General features: G+C 36.0%; 1 long non-coding RNA gene across 1 annotated transcript; it reads right to left on the bottom strand.

Annotated features, from left to right (window-relative positions):
• Positions 1-9,677: 9,677 nt before the first annotated feature.
• LOC146741862 (uncharacterized) lies at positions 9,678-10,470 on the bottom strand. The gene is made up of 2 exons (XR_014929806.1): positions 10,361-10,470; positions 9,678-9,863 (listed from the first exon to the last, which is right to left on the bottom strand). It is a non-coding gene; the product is annotated as an uncharacterized LOC146741862 (long non-coding RNA).
• Between the last annotated feature and the right edge of the window lie 5,230 nt (positions 10,471-15,700).

Consider the following 15,700-nt stretch of genomic DNA (forward strand, 5'->3'; position numbering starts at 1 on the left):
TTATTAGAGGACGCTTACCCTCGTAATCATTCCATATTTGGAATTCGCATTTCCTAGAATGGTCGGATGAAACACCTCGTACCGCAAAATTACGGCACGCTGTAACTTATGGCGTTACGTTGACAGATGTATAGCAATGTAATATAATTTGATTAAATGTCGCAAATTGATAGTGCAACATAATGGCGTATACCGTGTTAACTCGAAACGTTGCCAAATCATTGGCCAATTACATACAGTTCTTAAATTGTGTTAGGTACGAGGCATTACTGTGATTTTGTCTTCGCAACAATAATTCCATGGTATCAAACAGACATTTACATTTACTCATATACTCTGTATTAATACCATCGTAACAGAACGACACACACGCGTATATATTTATGTAATATAGTGAGCGGTATACGCATGAGCAACAAGGCGGCAGTCATATTTAACGAGTGGCGGGTTTTATTATGTTACACACCTGAGACTCCCTTCTCTGCACAAACATAAATCGAAAACAGTTGAAACCACCGACATTATATGTCGTTATCTAATGTCTCAATTACCAATAGTATATTATCAATTAGCATTGAACATACCTACGTCTTCACACACCATTTACAAGTAATATAACGTTGATATTGCATGGGCTTGGGTGTGTAATTTATCGATGACTTGTAAATGATTAATGAAAAGCCCGGAAAAATAAAATGAAAATCGTAATGTTACTACTTACCTGAAATTCTATCAATGGCTCGGTCTAACTCATGTACAAGTATGTGAGTGCTTGAATTTTGATACAACACCGCAGTATGTTTTGTATATATTTAAGAATGAATAGAGGATTACGCATGCTCAGAAGGAGCCGTATCACATCTGCCGCACCAATTAACTCACGTTGTTTATATCCACGTGTCAGTTACTAACGACTATGTACAAGGCGTGTGTGGCCTAGTATGCAAATTATTTATACGAACGCCAGAGTGTCAGTATGAAATACAGATAGCAATTATATATGATGATTTATAATGGGTTTAGTTTCACGTGAGAATAAGTCATTATCAGCTATTTTGCCGATATAATGCTCCCGGCGAATTAGATTTTGTCTAAAGTGACATAAAAGCTGTCTGCATCTTATAAGTGACTACTCGACGTGCATTTCAATATATATACATTTTGGAACCCCGTTGTTATCTATGCTCGCATGAATGAACGGATAACGTATACTTATTTATCTGGAGAGCTGTATCTACTCTAGCGAGCGTTCTTGGGACGTTCTACCTTGACTAAATTCATTTATAATGGCGAATTGACAGGCACAAGTACACAAGAACGCGAACGTCCAGCGAAATATGTCTTTGATGAATTGAGTGAATGACATTAAAGATCAAATGTGCTGCTTGCAAGCCCTTGATTCAATGGTTTCGTTTGTGGACGTCCGCTTTTTTTGACGTGCTCCCCTCACGCAATAGTTTGATTGTATTGACTAACAAAATTTTATCCATTCAAAATTTAGATCTCAAAAAGCCACATTCGCTAGGTCTACAAATATGAAAGGGTTAATAATTACTGTTGTAATAAGCATAGATCCGTGACAATCGAGACTTTTCACGTGAGTGAAATGAAACTAAATATTTCTCGCCAAAAATGCGTGAGACACACCGGAAATACCATCATCACATGGCGAAATTGACATCGACAATAACTGTGTCGCTTGAGACTGCAATCAATTTCTGTCGCGGTGAATTCCCACACCCGAGATTGTGTTATTAAACTCCCAGTCGATGTTTGAAAAAAAATATAACTCATGAGAAATTGCGATAACCGCTGTGCTGCCCACATTACGTTAAAGTGCGGTGGTCGTCGTGCAGTTCGTGTTCGAATTTCATGTAAGTAAACAATGTATTTTACGCGCGTTGCGTCGCTATGAGTCCCATATCGAACAGGACGCGGCACGACGACTACCGCCCTTTAATGTCGTCTCTTTTCTAGACGGTATTTTTGTGATTGAGTAAACCCCTTAGAGCATATCTGTTTACATCTTCACGATTGTTTTCAACCGTAATATGTTATTATTGATGTGTAGACATTTACATATAATGATAAAAAGAAGAATGGTCTGAATGCGATATTTTTTTTGCTACTGGGATAGGGGGCGTTTATTTGTTGGTGATAAACTATTGATAAAACGATAATGGTGAAACAATGGTGATGAAAGAATTACACAATAATGATAAAATAATGTAAGCACACAACAGTTATGAAACAAAAAGGGGATATTAATTTCACAATTCAAATACTCAATTTAGCCACGAATCTCATTTCAGACAAGTAGTTTTTTTTTTCACTAGACTATTGACATAAAGCATCGTTCTATCAATGGTGGCCAGGTTATTTAATATGTTGGTGATAAAGTAGACCACCCCGAGTATAGATGACCTAGACCTTAAATTAGTGTCAAGAGTACATACATGGTCACAGTATCAGGTGTCATTTTCAAAGACTGATTCATTCCCCCCGATTAAGCGATGCAAACATCTATTATAATTTCTGACATATTCCTAGTTGTGTACATTTATCGCCCTGCCTATTGTAATTACTAGGTCAGCAAATTACCTCACTATTTCGCAGACAATTTCGGATTTCATTAAGCAGACGACATTCCAGCTAAATATTTGTCAAGTATAACATTTAATGTTCAATAATTTCAAATTTAAATTCCTCACTACTAACAAGTCGTATAAATGTGTGGTTATTCAGTTATAAATTATTGGTGTAATATAAAATACTCAGTGTAAAATTAAAAAAAAAAACATGCATGGTGTTACAGGTTCCCAATTCAGATCATTTTATTAATTAAATCGAATAGAACAATTTGGCTTTTGCTCTATCTACTGTCGTATATATTTTGAGTTTTCATGAAAAAATGCACACCCTTTCAAAACAATTGCAAAATTGTTGTTTAATCATGGTGCACTGTGTAAATACTGCTTTATTATTAGTCATGATTCAATTGATTGTCAAACATAGCTACAACAAGCTCAAGCAGATGCTAATGAGGAGTTTATCGATTACACACACCTATAAACAATGGTTATTTCAAGGGGAATGGGGAATTCTTCCATGGCAATGTTTTGATTGATTTATTTATCGTTAATCTAACTGAATAAAAAAAGAGATAACCTTAACGAAATTACAGATTCACAAAAGTGCCGTTTTCTCTATTTTCGATTCTGAACAACTTTGGTTTGCTAAAATCGAAATAACCACTCGGTAAGTCGACGTTTTTCTTTCTTTCTTTTTTTTGATTCCAAGTCGTATTTTGATTTAGCAAAATACATATGTGAATTTACGGTAACACTAAAAATGATAAAGAAACAGTTAACCTTTTCGAATTGATGGGAACAATAATTCATGAGACTTTTTGTTTTTCAATGGTTTAGTTTTTTGACAGCATAAATAACTAAAAATATGCGATTAGCGTTTTTACTCACTCATTCATCGCGTCTGTTTATTTTTAGATTCATGTGACCCTAAAACAAATACAGCTTAAACAAAAAATTGTTGTTTTTTTCGAGAATTCCAGGCCAAATGCTTCCTTACAAATGATAGATTTTGGCCACTGTTGTTCTGGTAATAGCCGTTCTGGCAAAAAGACTGTCTTGCTACCTTATAAATCACATGGATTTGATAATTGGCTAAACAAATCATAATATTTAAAACTAGGAATATCAGCACAAATATGAAGTAATATACAATGACATAAACAAAGCATACACACAAAACCTTCATTACGATCTAGTTCCCTGCTTCGCCAATCATTGATATAAACGAGTTTAATAGTCTAAGGCACATGAGGGTAGAGGAAATCCGTTGACACACTAAAAAATACGCCTACATATCTTGATTTAATGTACATTAATAGTAATCAGAGTAATTGACTGACATATGAGAAAAGGATTGAAGTTTAAATGAGTGAGAGTACTGTGTGTTCAGTATGTAGTTACGTGTGGTATAAAAATGCCTGTTTAAAGTGGCTTATAACTAATCACCCACCCCTCCGCTACCATATCAAAATTACGGATGAAAGATCAGTCTATAAAGTAAATAAGGTATCCAACAACAACACCTACTAGCATTTAATGTCACGCCCTTGCAAGCAGCAATGCATTCTGGCTTGTATGAGACAAATAAATCACATCTTGTGTGAAAAATATCAAATTATTATATGCGAGCCGGCTCAAATTAATGGATGAATCAAAAACGTAGTCCTTATACGCCGAGGATGACGTCATTTGGCGGATGTTTAAGAAAATTGTGTACGTTCCACGACCTGTAACTTTATCTCATTATTCTGTGAAATATTGGAGCTTAATTATAATGAAATACACTTACATTATTGTAAAAGTTATCTACTTTATTTTCATTTATCTGTATTGTGATCAATTTAAGTAATACTGAGCAACAATTGACTGGTAATATGATAATAAAATGCGAAAGGCTAAACAAAAAGTGTAATTTTCCTGCTGTCCGTGTGTTGTTTGTATATGCAGTTTAAACATGGGGTTTGCACATGGGGTGCATGGAAGCCACAAACCTTTGATTCAGGATTATATAGACGTCTTACGCCGCATTATATATTTTCTAAGCGATCACGTGTTCAGTAGTTTTATTTGATTGTAATTTCGGTTAAATATACAACAATGCTTTCCATAAATTAGCATAAATGATTGTAAGAAGTAATATTTGCTGTCGAGGCATACACACACGCTATGGCCACAGTGTGTCGGCTTGGTGATTCAGTTTCCCTGTATCACGTGATATACGCGTTCAATCAATGAGAATTGCAACAATTGTTTTTAGTAGGTCTCTGCCGTAAGCTGTACGATGACAATGTAGCAATGTGTGTGTTTGCTTTACTATGCGAAGCAGTACTAAAACACATTTTAATAAACACAAAATAAAAAACTCCGTCAAACATAAAAGTATAAATATTGAGATATACACTGTGATATTCTCCTGTTTTATATAATGAAACAGAAAAACTAATTACCTCGTTAACTGATATTTATGCTACAACTGTAACGACCAGCATTATTACCATGACCCAATTCGGTGATACGTGAACTAAAATGAGATGCTCATGGTGTAAGATGTTCAAGGTGTAAGCTACAATGGCGGTGCTCGTCGCGCCGCGTCCTGCTCGACGTGAGACTCATAGCGACGTATACAACGCGTGTAAAATCGTGTTTGTTTACACGAAATTCGAACACGCGCTGTGCGACGACCACCGCCCTGTAATCCAATTTAAAATAAACGTGTAGGTAATTGGGGCTCGGATGGATGAAGATAAATACATTAATAATTAAATAAACATACCAATGTGCATTCATACGATTCAACATGTTGCACTTTTTTTTAGCTCCTCGCTAGTCCAACAACGATATTGTATTAGCACAGCGGAAGGTGGTTGGTACGTCTTGAATGTAGTCTGGAGGGGGTAAGGACGAATCTCAACGTCTATCCCTAAGTTCAGCAAGTGTGGTATGGCAATATATCATCTATGATACATCACCTATAAAGAGTGTGCGCTACGTCGTAATGCACACTTCAGTATGCATGTAATTACTCTCAGAATAGCAGTAGGTAATATATACGGGTTCAATTGACATTAGAGTAACCAACTAGTATATACTCAAACAGTTCATCAAGGGTTATCTACAGATCGACTTGCTTTAGGTTAAAGAGTGTTATGAGCGTGTGGACATATACAAGTAATTCCTGCCAATCGTATGCTCTTAACTTTTTAACAATAACCATTTGTCCTCATCGGTTAAATGATCGTTAAATTGCTGTAAACGTTGTTTTGAATTTGATATAAATAAACAAAGAACACAGTAAGTATTAAAGGCTTTGCACATGTGTGTACTTGTTTTCGAACCAACGACATTTTTGTCACCATCGTTTAAAGGCACATACGCTGTGCTTTTAGTCCATGCATCACTGGGCCAATTTACGTGTCTGATTCCAAATGAGCTGTTAACACATGCTAATATGGTGTGACGTATGTTTACGATTCCAGCTGTCTAAGTGCTGTTTGCATATGCATAGCTAACTGTCTATGTGCTGTTTGCATGTGCATAGCTAACTGTCTAGGTGCTGTTTGCATATGCATAGCTAACTGTCTAGGTGCTGTTTGCATATGCACAGCTAACTGTCTAGGTGCTGTTTGCATATGCATAGCTAACTGTCTATGTGCTGTTTGCATATGCATAGCTAACTGTCTAGGTGTTGTTTGCATATGCATAGCTAACTGTCTATGTGCTGTTTGCATATGCATGGCTAACTGTCTATGTGCTGTTTGCATATGCATAGCTGACTGTCTATGTGCTGTTTGCATATGCATAGCTAACTGTCTATGTGCTGTTTGCATATGCATAGCTAACTGTCTAGGTGCTGTTTGCATATGCATAGCTAACTGTCTATGTGCTGTTTGCATATGCATGGCTAACTGTCTATGTGCTGTTTGCATATGCACAGCTAACTGTCTAGGTGCTGTTTGCATATGCATAGCTAACTGTCTATGTGCTGTTTGCATATGCATAGCTAACTGTCTATGTGCTGTTTGCATATGCATAGCTAACTGTCTATGTGCTGTTTGCATATGCATAGCTAACTGTCTAGGTGCTGTTTGCATATGCATAGCTGACTGTCTATGTGCTGTTTGCATATGCATGGCTAACTGTCTATGTGCTGTTTGCATATGCACAGCTAACTGTCTAGGTGCTGTTTGCATATGCATAGCTAACTGTCTATGTGCTGTTTGCATATGCATAGCTAACTGTCTATGTGCTGTTTGCATATGCACAGCTAACTGTCTAGGTGCTGTTTGCATATGCATAGCTAACTGTCTAGGTGTTGTTTGCATATGCATAGCTAACTGTCTATGTGCTGTTTGCATATGCATAGCTAACTGTCTATGTGCTGTTTGCATATGCATAGCTGACTGTCTATGTGCTGTTTGCATATGCATAGCTAACTGTCTATGTGCTGTTTGCATATGCACAGCTAACTGTCTATGTGCTGTTTGCATATGCACAGCTAACTGTCTAGGTGCTGTTTGCATATGCATAGCTAACTGTCTAGGTGTTGTTTGCATATGCATAGCTAACTGTCTATGTGCTGTTTGCATATGCATAGCTGACTGTCTATGTGCTGTTTGCATATGCATAGCTAACTGTCTATGTGCTGTTTGCATATGCATAGCTAACTGTCTATGTGCTGTTTGCATATGCATAGCTAACTGTCTATGTGCTGTTTGCATATGCACAGCTAACTGTCTAGGTGCTGTTTGCATATGCATAGCTAACTGTCTATGTGCTGTTTGCATATGCATAGCTAACTGTCTATGTGCTGTTTGCATATGCATAGCTAACTGTCTATGTGCTGTTTGCATATGCATAGCTAACTGTCTATGTGCTGTTTGCATATGCACAGCTAACTGTCTAGGTGTTGTTTGCATATGCATAGCTAACTGTCTATGTGCTGTTTACATATGCATGGCTAACTGTCTATGTGCTGTTTGCATATGCATAGCTAACTGTCTATGTGCTGTTTGCATATGCACAGCTAACTGTCTAGGTGTTGTTTGCATATGCATAGCTAACTGTCTATGTGCTGTTTGCATATGCATAGCTAACTGTCTAGGTGCTGTTTGCATATGCATAGCTAACTGTCTAGGTGTTGTTTGCATATGCATAGCTAACTGTCTATGTGCTGTTTGCATATGCATAGCTAACTGTCTAGGTGCTGTTTGCATATGCATAGCTAACTGTCTATGTGCTGTTTGCATATGCATAGCTAACTGTCTACGTGCTGTTTGCATATGCATAGCTGACTGTCTAGGTGTTGTTTGCATATGCATAGCTAACTGTCTAGGTGCTGTTTGCATATGCATAGCTGACTGTCTAGGTGCTGTTTGCATATGCATAGCTAACTGTCTAGGTGTTGTTTGCATATGCATAGCTAACTGTCTATGTGCTGTTTGCATATGCATAGCTAACTGTCTAGGTGTTGTTTGCATATGCATAGCTAACTGTCTATGTGCTGTTTGCATATGCATAGCTAACTGTCTAGGTGTTGTTTGCATATGCATAGCTAACTGTCTATGTGCTGTTTGCATATGCATAGCTAACTGTCTACGTGCTGTTTGCATATGCATAGCTAACTGTCTACGTGCTGTTTGCATATGCATAGCTGACTGTCTATGTGCTGTTTGCATATGCATAGCTAACTGTCTACGTGCTGTTTGCATATGCATAGCTGACTGTCTATGTGCTGTTTGCATATGCATAGCTAACTGTCTATGTGCTGTTTGCATATACATGGCTAACTGTCTACGTGCTGTTTGCATATGCATAGCATGAACATCTACATTTTACCCCATGTGTATTAGTTTAGTATCGTATAGATTTTGGGGATATTTACACATTACCGGATTCGTATATTTTCTCTTTTTTTGTCTTTATGTAACTTGATATACATGAATATTGAGTGTTGAACACGGTATGTCGCCGTGATCTTCTAGGTTTTTGAAACGTCATTACTATTCTGCGTGAGCGTAAGTTTAAAAAATAAAACAAAATGGCGCCGCCGAAGCTTGGTATTCCTGCGTTGACAATTTCGTTTACATTTATCAAGTTTTAATCACAGTTTTTGTATGTAAAAAACGAGTTCAGGAATTTATTGCCTCTTCTCACCTGCTTCCGTGTTTTGTTTGCTTATTAACTATACACCTCTTGATAGAAGGGGGAGCACATCTCGTTGTCAACACTTTATTGTGCATCTAATTATTCTCAAAATAACAGTAGGATAAACATGCGGGTTCCTTTCTCATTTAATTTAATAATACAAACATGGCCTTCTACCTTTCATATCATACTAACACATCAACAAATATGCGGGTTTTATTTTATGAAGTGTGTTCACAATTTACAAATATATATATCAGAAGGGTGACCTCACCTCGGGTTCATAGAGGGGTGGTAAGGTCATAATATAATCAATTTAGCATCGAATGTGCAATAACGGCAGCGAATCGGGTGAGACTCACAGAAGTGACCTGACCTGATCCATTGTGATGATAAGTTCACCGGATATCTCGCCTCTGGTACAATGGAACAATGCATGTCAAATGCATGCCAAATGTCAAATGGGATTGCCAAATCCACTTGTCGTCATTCATTGCATTCACTGTCACACAATACGTGAATGCAGTGTAGATGAGCGTCGACATTTTAAAATTCGTATTCACTGTTCTCATAACATTAGCATACTAAAAATGTAGCCATTGCACCCTTTACTTCAGATCTTCATAATAAATATTTATGTAAATCATATAGACCCCAATCTGATGTAGTGTACGGGCTTTAATTATTTTGGCTATAAACTTATTTTAATTTTATTTTTTATTACTTTTGTTATTAATGCCTTTTTATTTTATTATTTTACTTTGATTTTGATTTTTTTAATTCCGCCCTACATACATCTGACCCGACGCCTATGTAAGTCCCGTTCAAATCTCGCGTAAGTAACAGCCAATCACACAGGCTGTCGGTTGCTTACTTTTCAGTGTAGCGATACTCTACGGGCAATCTTTCTGTACATTATATTTTTCCCACTTGAATAAATCATTAATAGAAAATTGCTAGTATATTTTTATTTACAAAAGAAATTCTACAGCATTTTACAATTTTTGTCATTACATTGAATATTTTCACTTCCAACAAATGTGTACACTTCCTGATACATCTTCGCCAGCCAAGGTTCGTTTATTCAGTCATCGCCTCAATTTTATATCAAACACTGAGCATAATTATCTAGAATGGAAGCAAAACAATAAGTAAATCGTAATGATTAGAACACTGTAAACAGTTATAGTAAACAATGCAAACTGATTTTAAATTGTATAACGGTCATCGGCCCATGGCATCGACGCAGAAAATTGGAGCAACAAAATATTTCCTGATCAATTGCGATGTGTTCCAAATAAAAAATATTGTATTCCAGTCCAAATCAGCTCAATTACTTTAATAAAGAGTTATTGTATAATGTACAAAATGTTGATACATTTTGATGAATATTTACAGCTACGGCTTCAATACCGTGGACGATTTTGACCCGATCGTCAACAAAACATCACCCGTCCCCAGGGCAAGCGACTGGAAAAAGACACCGGTGTTCGGTCGAACCGGTGGAAACAAAATCGTCACTCCCAGAATAACTACGCATAATAACGATCTAAACTCGAACCATTCGAGCCACAATATAAACATAAAAAAATGACTTTCGTTGCATTTGACAATGATAAACTTACCGAAAAGCCGTGTTCTTCTCAGTCGCTAACGTCGGTATAATCCGCCATTTTATTTGAGTGTGTTTGCCACCTGACTCAGTCAGGTGACGTCATCATGTGCGCTATAGAAGAAGGTCTGTGATTCGTTGACTAAAATCGTCGATAGTGGGTCTCGTTGAAATCTCGTTACATAGGCATCGGGTCAGATGTATGTAGGGCGGAATTACAAAAAATCACAAAATCAAAGTAAAATAATAAAATAAAAAGGCATTAATAAACAAAAGTAATAAAACATAAAATTAAAATAAGTTTATAGCCAAAATAATTAAAGCCCGTACAATACATCAGATTTTAATCAGATTGTATAGACCCGTAACTGCCAGAGACTGACATCGTGTCCAAAATATATAGTTCAATTGACAGCGTTCAAACTCGGAGTTCACACATCGGTCGACACGTTCTGGAACTCGATGTCGGGCGTTGGCTGTCAGGTTATTTCAATTATTTAATTTCAGAATGCAAATGTATATGAACAATGACCACATATTCCGAAAGTGTCAACGTTCATGTACACTTGCACGATTCACAAATTGTGTAACAACTGTTCGAAGGATGGTAGGGGTACCATCCCCTTTCCCGTTACGAATAGTGTACAGGTGGGTTTAAGCCAGAAAAGACCCTCCTACTCAAACTCGTTTAACGCAGGCTTCTGCGTGATTTTAATCGAGTAACATAATGGAGCTTTTTGTATCTCTAGCGCGCAAACATGTGTAAATAAACATCCCCTTTCACACACTTTAATCGAGTCCCTGGGGAGGCGAAGTCCATGATTGCTTTGACTTTACACACCTGCCCACTACACAATGTCATTATATATCAAAAGAAAGCTCAATATATCGCTACTCTTAGAATATATATGAGCTGAAAATCCAGAAATTTACTTTTCAGCAACACTCCCATCATTGAGGAAAATAGTCCACTCGCCGAATGCAAAGAAAAATAAACCATCGCGTGGTTCTCGCACGTCAAAATAACACTAATATATATATATATTCGTTACTGAAATGGATTTGTTAAAAGAATTATATATACTATCAATTAAACCATAATTATAACCTATTGAAGAGAAAGTTAAAAGAATATGAACAAGAGGTGTTATGGATAAACTGAACAATTGATTAATAAAATTACACTTCTCCATGTGGGTGGCGATATCTAGACGATGCACTGTCTATGACAACATTACATGATAGCATTGCAAATGAGTGATTGACTCTTCTGTCCCACTCATTTGACGATTCACCGATGCGTGAAATTGTAATTATTGCTTTTCCCTCTGCGTAAATAAAAACGTTATTTCAATCATACTATTACAGTATCAGAAGTTTAGGCATGAATCTAATAGTTAGTTAATTGTTGTCATTTATTTTACGCTTTTAAGGTAGAGATGCAGGTTCGTGGGCACTTGAGAGTGAAATGGTGGTGAAAAAAAGAAATGACGAGATCTCCATATTATGTATTATATTTAACTTTTAACAAAACGATAATACATTTAAATTTGGAACTGTTACAGCCCTTTTAATTATGAGGATTATCAAACTTCTTACTGAGTGAATTGTTATGCAAATTAGCAATTATCTCAGCTTCTTTTTAGTGCAAAACTTTTAAAAAAATAGTTCCTAGGCTCTTTGACCATTTGTTTTGAAATTTTCACAAATGATTGACAATGTGTTTATCTTCAAAACGCCGTCGGGACATTGTTTTGGTTGAACAGTGTTACAACAATCGTACAGACAACTAGCCTGGGTGTTAATTTATGCATAAACTTGAAGTAGTGAAATTGGAGCTGCTGCCCTGCAAAATTGACAACTGGCAGTAGCATGGTTCAGAAGCCATTTTTTTAAAATCACTTTTGACCAAAAAAGCACATTTTGTGCATATTTCAAACTACAGTGTCCATAAAAAAATACTAACAAAATTTCAAAATTCATACAATAAGCTTTCCGAAAATATAAAGTTGTTTGGACAAGGGAGGTCATCTTGGTTTCCTAATTAACTAATTAAAATACCTGTCAGGTAAACTGCATTTCTACCTTAAACCTGTGAATTCCCCTGCGTGATTTTTGTTTTAAAATCTAGGCTTATGCAATCCTTTTAATAACAGGTTATATTGTAATAGAAGATTCGAGGACGTATCATACGTCCATAGACACTTAACGCCCAGCCACACGAAAATGACCCTCTCAAATATACAGATCTGATGACGATTATTTGCTTATTTTGAAACTCAAAATATCAATGACTTCTATGAAGATTAATGAACATACGGTGAGTCTAAGAATTTAGAAATGTCATATTCAATTCCAGGCCTTGTAGTACGAAGAACAGTTGACGTGAATGTCATACAGTACCTTCAATATGCTTCCCTATCGCATGATAACACGCCCTCTTTCTTATCTTCCTACTTGACACAACGAAACTTTTTGATTATCTTTATATTGACCCAACACAGAAGTGGTAATTTTAATTTTAATTTTATCTTCCAAATACAAAAGGGATGGATTTGTGGTTTCATGTTCTTTACAAACTGTCAAGAAAAGTGGGATATAACAGTTTACATATCAATTTTATTGTACATATATTGTACACTTTCGAGAAGTTCTGAATAGTTATTTCTACATATCATTGACAATTTTGTGTTGTTGCTATTCACTGCGATATTAGCCTTCTCCCATTTCCAAAAATATTAGATTGTATACACGTGATTAATATTATTTAACCTTTATCGTAAATCACCGCCTTATGGTTATAGTTTAGGGTTTTGTGCAGGATAGTGCTCTACTGGTATATTCAACTGTACCCCTACTGGTCATGTAATTATTGGTGACCTGGATGTGATTTCACATGATATTCTTCTTTAGCTTTGTATAGGCCGGCAGGAAAATAAGGTCGTTACTCATCTGTTGAAGTTTTATATATTCTTTTTTTCATTCTTTCAGTTTACCGTGATTTATTAGTAGCGGCATTAATGTTTAATATGTTAGTTGATGATTGTGAAAGCTAGTTGATGTTCACTTGCTCCCACCAAACAAACTGATTAATTCTCTTTAAAATGTTTGTGTGAAACAGATGATCAAATTATTGTGCGACATGAATAACAAAGACATGCATTGCATTATTTGCTATTAAGGTTCTAATATTTAGACTAAACAGCAGCATGGCAGTTTAGGAGATGAAATGTGGAATGCATTTCACTTCCATTTTTATGAATCACGGATTTTATAGCGATTTGCCTTAATATATCATACGATTTTTTTAAGAAACAACATTTGCTAGATTATAATATTAATATATAGTCATTCTTGCCCAAGCCACTGAGATATTAAACTATTTTGACATTTAACATTTGGATAACAACCACCGTATTTGTCACGTAGTTTTCCATTTTTGACTAGTATGTCCAAAGGTTGATAACTATCCATCTTTGTCTGATCAATGCTCTTAACACATTCTCACCAATAATCGCACCTTTGACCCATCCTCTAATATTTGATTAATCATTTCATCTGAAAATGCTTAATTTAATGCTTAAATGCTTGCGTTCTCTGTAACCCACATGCTTGTCCACATGTTGGTGAAATGCCACATGTTGGAATATTCCCCGGATTACTAAATCAAGTTCTGCGCCAAATGTGTGTTTGAAATTAACCATTTTAATTCTTAATTATTTATATCTTTATATTTATATCTAGTGTGCATATATTTCTTTCAATTTAATTGTATGTGTTTATTTAACCCCGTGTTTGGTTGGGCGTCACGTTCGTCGATCTACTAAGTGATTGAGGAAATAAATAAATACTTTTGTTAGTGAAATAATCCCTTAATTGTTTACATAACCAATAATTCGCTCCATAGACTTAATGGAAGCAAATCATACTAAAGTATATCATACACATTACATATATGTGTATTTCAAATATGTTCTTATACATGATTCGCCCACCCACAATTTTGAATGTTCAATGTTAACGAAACCCATTCACCTTGACGATGACTTATAGGTTAGTGGCTTTACAGTCAATTGACATTTGATCTATCGGGAATCGAATAGTATGTGTTGTATTATTTATTTATCCATTCGTATATGGCTGTAATTGGAATAAATGTATCCTTAATAGTTCAATACACCTCGGGGGCTCACTGTCAAGACTAATCGTAACTTAATAGCTGATTACGATCTCATTATGAAGATTAAGTAGACCTAGGAGAATCTCTTGAACTATAAATATGTAAAGGACATTTATAAATGAGATAATCTCAGTTGAAACATGGTGATACTTTAAGGATGTGGAAATACACAAAAATTGTATTTTACTAAAGGGGCGTCCGATTAGTGTTTTGACAGTTCGTGCATATCTTAAATCCATGTCATACTGATTATTAATAATATTAATCTACTGTAATTTGGTAACAATTAATTTAAGGTAGAGATGCAGGTTCGTGGGCACTTTTCGTGAATTTTTTTTTTTTTTGCCTTTTCTTACCCAGACAGTCTTGGCTAGATAGTGTTAAAATTTCGGAGCATTGTCATTGTCATTGAACATACTCAAAAATCAATTTTAAAATATAGAGAACCGAGGCACGCGTATGTGATTAAAAGTCCCGAAAGTTTGTTTGCGTTGCTCTTTGATTGACAAGTCACTGTTGATGTCATATGCAAATTATTGTTGGCCTCAGTTACGGAGCAACCGGTGTGCGACTTTCTGTCCTGGCTCTCTGTTTACTTACCTCAAGCGCGATCAACTAGCAAACTACAAAAACAGACAAGACGTCGACGCTTCCAGCATGCAAGCGGAATGAAACAAAGCATACACTTGTAACTGATAAGTAAACTTTTTCACCCTTAAATAAATTGATTTTTCATTTATTTTTATGTAGGCGGTAGCGTCGATAGGGCGATTAAATTTTCGCGCGAAACAAGGTCACAATTTCTTTTGTTTTCTTGGTGCATAGATTTCAAGCTTTTTTGCATTGTGGGCGAAACTAAAAAAAAATTCCACAAATTTTTACTCCAACGGCATTTTAACACTGAAGTAAACATTTTTCGTTTCGCTGTAATGATTATCGTGCTGATAGAATTGCGATGCAATTGACAAACAACACAGCTGTTGCTGTCATCGCTAACTTTTCAGTGTTAAAATACACAAACATAAAATGCTTGGTTAATTAAAAATAAAAAAAATACCCTGGAAATTACCGAAAAATCGGCAATGAGATGCCGTTTTTAAACACCGCGGAAAAATCATGCACTGTGCGATGCCATCTTGGTTACCTTAATCGGGAACCCCCTTGTCAGCTAGC

This window comes from Saccoglossus kowalevskii, chromosome 6, assembly GCF_978046115.1.
Source record: "Saccoglossus kowalevskii chromosome 6, keSacKowa6.1, whole genome shotgun sequence".
Lineage (NCBI taxonomy): Eukaryota > Metazoa > Hemichordata > Enteropneusta > Harrimaniidae > Saccoglossus > Saccoglossus kowalevskii.